Genomic DNA, 10,605 nt, shown 5'->3' on the forward strand with positions numbered 1-10,605 from the left:
CAATATTATTACCATTTAATTATTATAATCTCCTGGATGATAGTACATTAACCAGTGTGCATAGAATACTCTAGTTGAGCATAATTAGACAATCCTGAAATGTCAAGTAAGCAACACACCAAAAAGGATACCTGCTACCACAATACTCACCACCAACTAAATACCTAGCCAGCCAACAAACCAGTCCACCAGCCAACCAAAAGAGTCAGTTGTCAGCTAGCCAGCCAACGAGCCGGCTAACCAACTAACACTCAGTTAGTCAGCCAACTAACCAACAAACAAGTCAGTTGTATGGCTAGCCAGCTAACAAACCAGCCATACAGTCAACCAAAAGAGTCAGTTAGCCAGACAACCAGCTGGCCAACAAACAGTCAGTTGGTCGGTCAGTTAGCTCACTAACCAACAAGCCGGACAGAGAGCCAGCGAACCAGTCATTTAGGCAAGCAACTCAAGCATTGTGACAGTCTGAGTTTTTATAGAGGTGAAAGTTAACCATGTGACCAGAGTAATCAGGCATGTGGCAGCTGCAGGTAGTAATTCAATGAACTTGTAACAGTCCTATGTACTCAAGTGAGGGCAGGTACTAATTGACAGGTTGATTGGGCACTACCATTGTTCCTGGTTGATGGTAGGCAATGTCAATTATGTCATGCAGCATTTGACTTTCAATTGTGCAATGGCACTTCACAAGATAGCCTAATTTTACTAGGTGGCAATATTCTGATTTAAAATTGGATGCTGCAGCGTGGCCATATTGTCAGTTGAAATTTGAAACGATCTGTTAACATGAAACACACTGCAGGAATACATTCAACTGCCCACATCTGGGTAGAGGCCAGTTGGTGCAGCCTGAAGAAAAAGAGGCGGGGTCATAACCAAAACTTATGAATTTAATCCATTCAACTAAAACATATTCATCTGAACAACTATTTCCTCAAATAAGTTGTCAATACTCAGTATTCTTCAGAAATGCCATCAAACTTCTATTTTTTAGTGCATTTTAATTAGTCTTGGTAAGTACATTTGATGTCTGGGTTTACAGTGAGCGACACTCTCTCTAACACAGTCACGCATGCACACGCACACACTCGGAAAATAAGTACCAGTGGAGAGCAGCAAAGGGACCTTTAGGTTGCCTTCAATTGACCCCAGCAGGTGACAATTGACTATTTGACACCATAAAGCCTGACATACTCTGGACCACCTAATTTTCTTTCCATTTTGCAACAGCTGCATTTGAGGCTTCCATTCTGGACCCTTCAAAGTTAATGTTGGGAAGTGAAGCCAGGCTGAGCCCTTCAAGGTTAATGTTGGGGTGAAGCAAGGTTGAGCCCTTCAAGGTGGCAGTATTTTTTAATTATTTAAGTTCAAACATGAACTAGCCTCTATAATAAAGCGGTTTTATCTAAGAAGAGTGCCTTGGCGTCCTGCCTTTTTTGAGCACCTTCAAACCACCACCAGTTTTACCACTTGAACACCGCAGCCCTCCAGGCCTCTCCCCTTCAAGGTTAATGTTGGGGTGAAGCAAGGCTGTGTCATCATGGCACCAGTGTTCTTCAACCTCCTCCTCTCAGCAATCACATCACTGGTCCACCTCACCCTGCAGCATCAACAGGGAGTGGGCCTTTAGTGCCATCTTGACGGTAGCCTCTTAAACATCTTACGGCTCCAGGGTCACATAAAGACATTAACCTACCACATCACCCAGTTTGCAGATAACTATGCTGTCCTGGCACACAGCCCAGAGTCCATGCCAGGACCGGTTCTTGTCAATTTGGTGCCCTAGGCGAGCACCGATCTTTTATTTTTGTGGAATTTGACATTGGCATCTGTGAACATAGTGTCATACATCTGATCGAGCACAGCTGATCTACAAACCCCAACTCCGATGAAGTTGGGACGTTTGGTAAACAGTGAATAAAATCAAAATGCTATCATTTTCAAAACATTCAATCTATTCATTAGATGGAGAATAGTGAAAAGACAACATATTAAGTGTTAAAACCGAGAAAAAATATTGTTTTGGGGGACATATGTACTCATATCTAATTTGATAAATCCAACACGTCTCAAAAGAGTTGGGACGGGGATCAGTGAAATTTAGTAAACATCCAAATAAGATAAAACAACAAAGAAGAACATTTCAAAATGAATTGTACTGACGGACAATATAGGTGTCCAGGTATAAGATCATCACAGAGAGGCTGAGTCACTCAGAATTAAAGATGCAAAGGGAATAATTACCATAGTTATTACATACATTTTTGAATTCCCTTTGATTTACCATGATTGAGTGTATATAAGACATATTTTTGTTAATAAAATCATTGTATAGGTTCATGACATCATGAAATATATATTGGCTGTAGTCTCACTCTAGCACTCCAGGAATTAGAGCTATTGAAAATTGACCATATTAAGAATGCTTAATGCATGAAAATGATACAGGGGTGTAACATTCTCCTAAGCACCTGAGCTCACTTGAAATAGACCCAGAAGACATGGGAAACTGTCCTTTGCTTACAGAAGTCAGCAGAAGTTGCAGAAGTCCATTCTTTTTGACAATAATAGAGCATTGCACATCCTGTGCTACAGTGAAAATGGACCATCCAACTTGTGTTAGTGCTAGCTTCAAAAGTCAGCCTCCATGATGGCATGCGGGTGCAGTAGTGCATTGGTTAAGATGTTCTCACTCATCTGTAGAGTTAAATACAGTGTTGAATGGTATAAATGGGTTTTAAACAGCATGAAAAGCCACTCATGCATTATATTTTGAAGGGAGATCTTCGATTACTGCCACATAGTAAGGTCAAATTGCATTCTCTACTATGTTTTAACAGTTTGGCTCCATCATAAGGACCAGCAGGTGATAAAATGGTGGGTTTTTGGTCAAGACCTGTCACACTGTAAGCACTACAGAAAGGAAAACATTGCAAAACATGACAAGGAATACACCCACCATTTAAGCTGGTGAAATCATGTCCAAGATAGGAATTAACACTGTTTTTTATATATAATCATCTCATCGGTTAATGTATTTAACTGTTAAGTGTTGTCTTTTGTTTTGTTTTTAGTCTTCCTCGACATTTGCTGCCATTTATTGTCCCCGTCCCAACTCTTTTGAGACGTGTTGGATTTATCAAATTAGAAATGAGTACATATGTCCCCCAAAACAATATTTTTTTCTCGGTTTTAACACTTAATATGTTGTCTTTTCACTATTCTCCATCTAATGAATAAATTGAATGTTTTGAAAATGATAGCATTTTGATTTTATTCACTGTTTACCAAACGTCCCAACTTCATTGGAGTTGGGGTTTGTAGTACTGAGTGCCCATTAAATCATTGTCAATGCAAAGTTTCATGCTTAATTTTGCTTAACATTGTAATTCTATGGGCTGTGGTGCTCCCCCCCCCAAGACATTTGGCGCCTGCCCTGACCGCCTAGTCAGCCTGTGCCTAGCGCCGGCCCTGTAGGCAGCATTCTCTGAACAACATCTCAGTGTTATACCAATATTTCGCTCTCCAGGTCAACACCAAGAAAACACAAGGTCATGGCTCAAACCTGCTCTCTGGATTGGTGTCTGATCTGGGGAGGCCAGATCCCACCACACTGAAATTCTGACCACGGTTAGCACACATCAGCATGGAAGCAGCTCTGGTATTGCTGCCCTGGTGCCCTGGTGACTCAGTCAGACTTAACCCCCCCTGTACTACGTCCCTGCACACACACACACACACACCCTGTATGACGCCCCTGTGCTGAAAGCCTGTGTAAGGGATATGTAGGTGGCATACGTCACTATTTCTCCATGAGTGGTGCTAGCCTGATTTCGGTGCCAGTATAGCCTTATCCATGTTTGTTGCCTTTTCGCTGGACTCTTCTTGGCTCCCATGGCATGTTAATTTTTGTTCTTTCCTTCACACCTGGAAGCAGCAAGAGACTAAACATAGCTTCATCTACCTGTGAAACCCCCTGAATCGAACGTGTCACCTGTCTAAAGCGGCGTACACACACAAAGCTAGCTTTTCGCTTGCTCGCCACTCTTTCATGGTCAACGTTCGCTGAAAGTTCCCATGGCTTTAACTGCCAATGAACAGGCGAGAAGTACCGAACTCTGCATTACAATTGATTACTCGCTTAATTTCAAAAAAGTTTGAGAAATACTAAGGCACTAAATACTTTAATCATGCTATGCCCAACAAAATAAAGGCATTTTAATTACAAAGAAGAAGAGAGCCTTGGTATTTCTAAAACTTTTTTGAAATCAACAAAGCCTGCCACCAAAGACCACCATCTTAAAAAAACTAGACAGTTCCAGGAAGCACTCCAACTGGGCTTCATTCTGGTTACTTGCTCACTCGCCTCGCTCAAAGTTAACATATTTTCAACTCGGGATCCGCCCACATTGCATCGCTTGTAAAGTACTCGCCTACTCGCCTGTGAGTCTCGCTGGAACACATCGACATTCTATTGACATCATTCGCTGAGCGAGTAACTAGTAGTGACGTGTGTGTACGGCCCTTTAGTCTTAGCCACAGGATTTACTAGTATTAACATTGGGGTCATTCCACGCCAAATCTCCGAATCATCCCGCACGACCATCTCAGATTTGGCAGAAAAAAATCAAGGAGGTTCACAAACGTCCCAATGGGAAAAGTGCAAAATTATAGCTCTCAACTCCTCATAGTTTTGTCATTAAAAATGTTATTGTCAGGTACCCCCCTGACTCGTTTGGAACAGACTTGTCAGAGAGCCCACTTTCAGATTGCCGTATCTAAAAAACTGCTATAAGTAGGTCCGTACAAATTTCAAGGGGTAACATTTGGAACATGTACTTGTGAAATGTGGATTTTCACACATCCTCTTGTCATTTACCACCGTTTTCTGGGGGCTTAAAGTTGCTTGAAAAATTCTCACCTTTGAATTTGTGGGCATCTTTGAAGGACCGTGGTAAGCGCAGTTTTAAAGACAGAAGTTTGATATGGACAATGTATGTTCCCAACCATTCTGTGCATGTTGTGTTGAAACACTGATCTTCTGCAATGAACAGTTTAGAAGATATGAAGTCTTTAAAATGGAAAAACTGAAACTTGGTGCCATCTTTGCCATGTTATTAAAAAAAAATGTCACGACTCACCACCAAATTATCAACAGTTTTGGAAAGATTAGATGTCTGTTCTTAACATATCCAAAAACTGTGATGGTATTCTGCCTCATTTGGTCACAATGATTTTTCAAAAACCCACTGTTGTGTGACTTCCACAGCTACTATGAAAAATTGATATTAGTGGCATCTTCGCCATGTTATACAAAAGAAATAACAGAACTCACCACTATGACATTTACAGTTTTAGAAAGACTCAATGTCTGTTTTTAACATATCCAAAAACTGGGGTGGTGCTCTGTCTCATTTTTTAAGAATGGACTTGTAAAAACGGCTGTGTGACATCTGCAGCTTGCTGCTCTATTGAGGTGGGGCCCCTGCTCTGATCTTTGCAGGCTACATGGGAGCCCTATCTATCAGTATTTGCCATGAGGCCCTATGTGCAATTATTCCGCCACTGTGAATGACTTGAGCAATTTGAGTCAGACATTTTTGATACAAGATATTTGACCTGAGCATTTTCGACACACTCAATATAATACGGCAAAAAAGTAAAAGTGGCTGTTGACAGTTTTTTTTCAGCTTTTTCTGTAACTACATTTCAGTAAATCAAAGGTTATAGACGTGTGTAAACTTCATCTTTAGGCACTGAAAACCAAATACCGGAATAAAGTGATGAAATGTTGAATCACTGAAACATCCCCGTAGATCTTGAAACAAGTACATCCTGACTATCACCATATCTCAATGCTTTTTATTACAATTCATAAAAATCTTTAATAACTTGTTTACCAACTTTGATGCAGTTCTGAGGCCTGCTGTGGATTATTTTGGATTGTTTATGAGATATTACTTTTTAACATTCTACATTTGATTTGTGTTTCACTCCATGTATACATGTATGTCTGTTTGTGCAATTGCATCAGGGTTAATGTAGAACATTAAACATTAATACATAAATTGCTCAGCTCTGTGGCAGAATTTACCCTTGACGAGCATTCAGTCAGTATTGCAGTGGTCTAGCACCATGCTCAGGGTAGCTCAGTCATGGTGATTGGAGGGGCAGGACAGCTGTTTAGTCAGGTTACCTCCTTACGAACAGTCTCCTCCTTTTGTATCATCACTGTTTTTTTTTCTCTTCTCCATTACAAAAGTGTCCCACCCCCCCAAAAAAACCATGACAAAGGTGACCTGTTCATAGAACTTGGCCCCGCCCCAGTCCTAACCATGACCGAGGAACCTAGCGCATTGTATTGGTTCATGGCAAAGGTCTATGTGTTGACTCATGTGACATGCACCTCAACTAACAGAGCAAAGTTGCAGAAGTGATGGAAAATTTGAAATGTATTGAAGTAAAATATCCAAATATATTTTCAGCTACAAGAAATTTGTTTAAAGAATTATGTGCTGAAATAAAGTTTGGCAAACATCCTGTATCAAGACTGTGTGTTAACAATGCTACTTTACAAATCAGAATGATTCAATTAATTTATCACTACTGCAATTCAAGACTTACTTTACGTTGCAATAGCAAAATGTTAACTCCTACAGTGTTGAGGTTTAAACACATGGCCATAACCTTTAATTCACGAACATTTAGTTACCAAAAATGTAGTTACCTAAAAGCTAAAAGAAAAAGAAAAATAATAATGGTATATAAATCACTCAACTGTTTCTTATTGTGTGCTTCAAAATACTCAAGTCACATTTCTTGTATCAAAAAATGTCCAAGTCAAACTGCCTGTCTTTCACAGTGTCAGCCCAAATAGATTGGCACCCAAAAGTCTGCAAAGGTCATGATTATGGCCCCTACCACAAATTCAGGAGGGCCCTGGACAAATGCCCTTCTTGTCCCCCTATAGCTCCGCCCCTGGTAATTCATGTGACTTAGGCATTTTCACAGGAGCTGCTGATGTAACAGCAAAGGGGTTTTTCAAGAGTCATTACAAGACATTGATGCAGAACACCATCCCAGTTTTTGGATATGTTACAAATAGACATCCTATCTTTCCAAAACTGTTCAGTTCATTGTGGTGATTGCTGTCATTGTTTTGGTATAGCATGGCAAAGTTGCCCCCCAATATCAGGTTTTCATAAGAGCAGTGGAAGTCACACAACAGTGGGTTTTTAAAAAATCACTGTGACCAAATGAGGCAGAATACCATCCCAGTTTTTGGATATGTTAAGAACAGACATCTAATCTTTCCAAAACTGTTGATAATATGGTGGTGAGTCGTGACATTTTTTTTTAATAACGTGGCAAAGATGGCACCAAGTTTCAGTTTTTCCAGTTTAAAGACTTCATATCTTCTGAACTGTTCATCGCAGAAGATCAGTCTTCCAACACAACATGCACAGAATGGTTGGGAACATACATTGTCCATATCAAACTTCTGTCTTTAAAACTGCACTTACCACAGTCCTTCAAAGATGCCCACAAATTCAAAGGTGAGAATTTTTCAAGCAACTTTAAGCCCCCAGAAAACGGTGGTAAATGACAAGAGGATGTGTGAAAATCCACATTTCACAAGTACATGTTCCAAATGTTACCCCTTGAAATTCATAAGGACCTACTTACAGTAGTTTTTTAGATACAACACTCTGAAAGTGGGCTCTCTGAGAAGTCTGTTCCAAACGAGTCAGGGGGGTACCTGACAAAAACATTTTTAATGACAAAACTACGAGGAGTTGAGAGCTATAATTTTGCACTTTTCCTATTGGGACGTTTGTGAACCTCCTTGATTTTTTTCTGCCAAATCTGAGATGGTCGTGCGGGATGATTCGGAGATTTGGCATGGAATGACCCATTGGCACTATGCAATGCTGTGTTCTCTCTTCTCTTTTGCCTCTAAGATGAGCCTGAATGGTGTGTGAATGGTATGCTATCTGCTGAAGGTGCAGCTGTAGCTGCAGCCAAGCATCACACAATTGGACTAACCCTTTTAACCTTACTGAGAGTAATTTGTTCTTTGTGCAAATGTCCTTGCTATTGGTGATGCCACTTCTTCCGCTTCATGAGATCATGACTGTTTGCCTATAATTCATTCAGACCCTATACTAGTATGACATGTTTTTCAGACTAAATAGAAATGTCGAAGAAGCTTTACTGCAGAGTGAGATATAAGCATGTTAGAGGTAGAAATGAGGACCATATTAGTCCTCAAGTATTTGACTTTTCACAGAGGCCCCCAGTTCCCCCTTCCCTACCCACTCCTCCTTTCTTACGAGACATTTGTCCTCCATACTCAAGCAGCTCAGAGCCTCTGCTGATAGCTGGCCTGGTTTTAGGATCACAAGTCACGATCACAGTTCACATCTCTCACTCTTATGTGGGCTGCATGCTCGATTGGGGCACATTTGCATTTACAAATTGCAGCGGCTGTTCCTGCCTTCCTGTGCCAGCCTGCATCTCTCTCTCCTCACCTGCTCTGCTCCGCTTGTCTACAAAGGGGATTTTAGTGTGTTTGAGACTCTTGTGTGGTACACTGCATGATTCACCTTGTGCCCTGATGAAGGCCCTGTAGCAGGCCGAAACATGTTGGAAGTGGCAGTATTTTTAATTATCTAAGTTCAAACATGAACTAGCCTCTTTAATAAAGCGATTTTATCTAAGAAAAGTGCCTTGGCGTCATGCCTTTTTTGGATATTTTCTACATCTTGGCCAAAGAGCACCTTCAAACCACCACCTGTTTTACCATCTGAACGCCGCAGCCCTCCAGCGATCTACTTTTTTATATGAAAAAAAACCACTTCGATAGCACTTTCTATGAAGCCCATATCTATAGTGCATTTATAACCAATCATAATGCGCTTTATAATTAGGCTATTTATAACACATTATGACTACCTCCATGATGTTTCATGATACTTTATATGAACAGTTACAAATGACCATGAGTCCAGCTTATAATGCTTTATAAATTCAAGGGTGTTATGAGTGCTCATGACTGGTTATAAACTACAGGCTGCCTAATGGGGCTTATACATCTATGCACAGACCTGGATGATAAACTGTCATAAGGACTCATAAGATGCTATAATGTTCCATGTGAGATCATAAGTCGTCAATGTGTGCTCTAAGTAAAGTGAAGTTCATATGAATACATTTATGATGCACTGTATAATGTACATCTATAATGCATCATAATGTACTGTAAGCCCCATCAGGCAGCCTGTAGTTTATATCCAGTCACGAGCACTCATACACCCTTGGATTTATAAAGCATTATAAGCTAGATTCATGGTTATTCATGACTGTTAACATAAAGTATCATGAAACATCATGGATGTAGTCGTAATGCGTTGTAAGTAATTATAATGCACATTATAATTTGTTATAAATGCGCTTATAATGCGCTATAGATATGGGCTTTAAGTAAAGTGTTACCAACACTTCTTGGCCTGTATCTTTCACTGCACAATGCTATCCAGCACATTTATGTTGACAGTTAATTTAGCTGGATCAAGGAGCCTTGCTTTTATCCATCTGGTCGCTACGGATGACAAATGGCCGACGGTGCACTCCCAGAGTCCATCTTCCTCTCCCTCCAGCCAACTCCACTCAATGTGAAGATTAACCTCTCCCGTACCGGTGACACCGCATGTTCGATTTTCATACTGCCAACGCATGTAGACAAAACAAGAGTAGTCAGCTTAGTAATCTCTCTTTCCTCGCCTCCAACTTCCAGTTCAATTTCACCACCACAACAAACAAAACAAACACAGTAGTCCACAGCACAGCAGTGTAGTTGTCTCCAAGGGTTTAGATAAAAGCAACACTCATCAGCTGAGGCATCCCCCTCAAGCAAAGCTGTTTCCTTTTTCAACAGTAAATCAGTCATCATCGTCTGACTTTACTTTACTTAGAATCATGTCATCTTGTCTGTTATGAATGTTCTTGGCCTGATACACATTAGAGACCGACCGATATGGGTTTTTCTATGGCCGATGCCGATGCCGATATTTAGAGGTCAGAGTCAGCCGATGGCCGATGTGACTGGCCGATTTTTTGGGCCGATTTTTGAGGCCGATATGCTATCATATTATCCTTAATTGGCATGCTAAAAATATACCGGTATATAAACAATATTCTTTTTCATTTATTTATCCATAACATGTGTATTTTATTAATTAAAAGTAACATGTTCTATTTACACACTTAATATTCATATATATAGGCCTAGTAGAAATATTATGTATTATGTATGTAGTGAGGGCAGAATACAGGAAAATAAACAAGGGGCCGGGCCGCACATTAGCGGTGACAGCCTATTGTGTGATGACCGGTTCAATGTAACAAATACACAAGGGAGGCAAAAGCTGTCTGGTGGCCCATGATTTATTTCCAATATTTTCAAGAGGCAATGTAAGAAAAAACACAAATTGCATAAATATTATTGTGTCAGTGTATGAATTATCCACATGTACATGGTTAATAATTAAGCTTATTGTTATTTATTATTATCTTGTTATTTTATTGTTGCCTACAATCATTCAA

Source organism: Engraulis encrasicolus, unplaced genomic scaffold (genome assembly GCF_034702125.1).
Source record: "Engraulis encrasicolus isolate BLACKSEA-1 unplaced genomic scaffold, IST_EnEncr_1.0 scaffold_172_np1212, whole genome shotgun sequence".
NCBI lineage: Eukaryota > Metazoa > Chordata > Actinopteri > Clupeiformes > Engraulidae > Engraulis > Engraulis encrasicolus.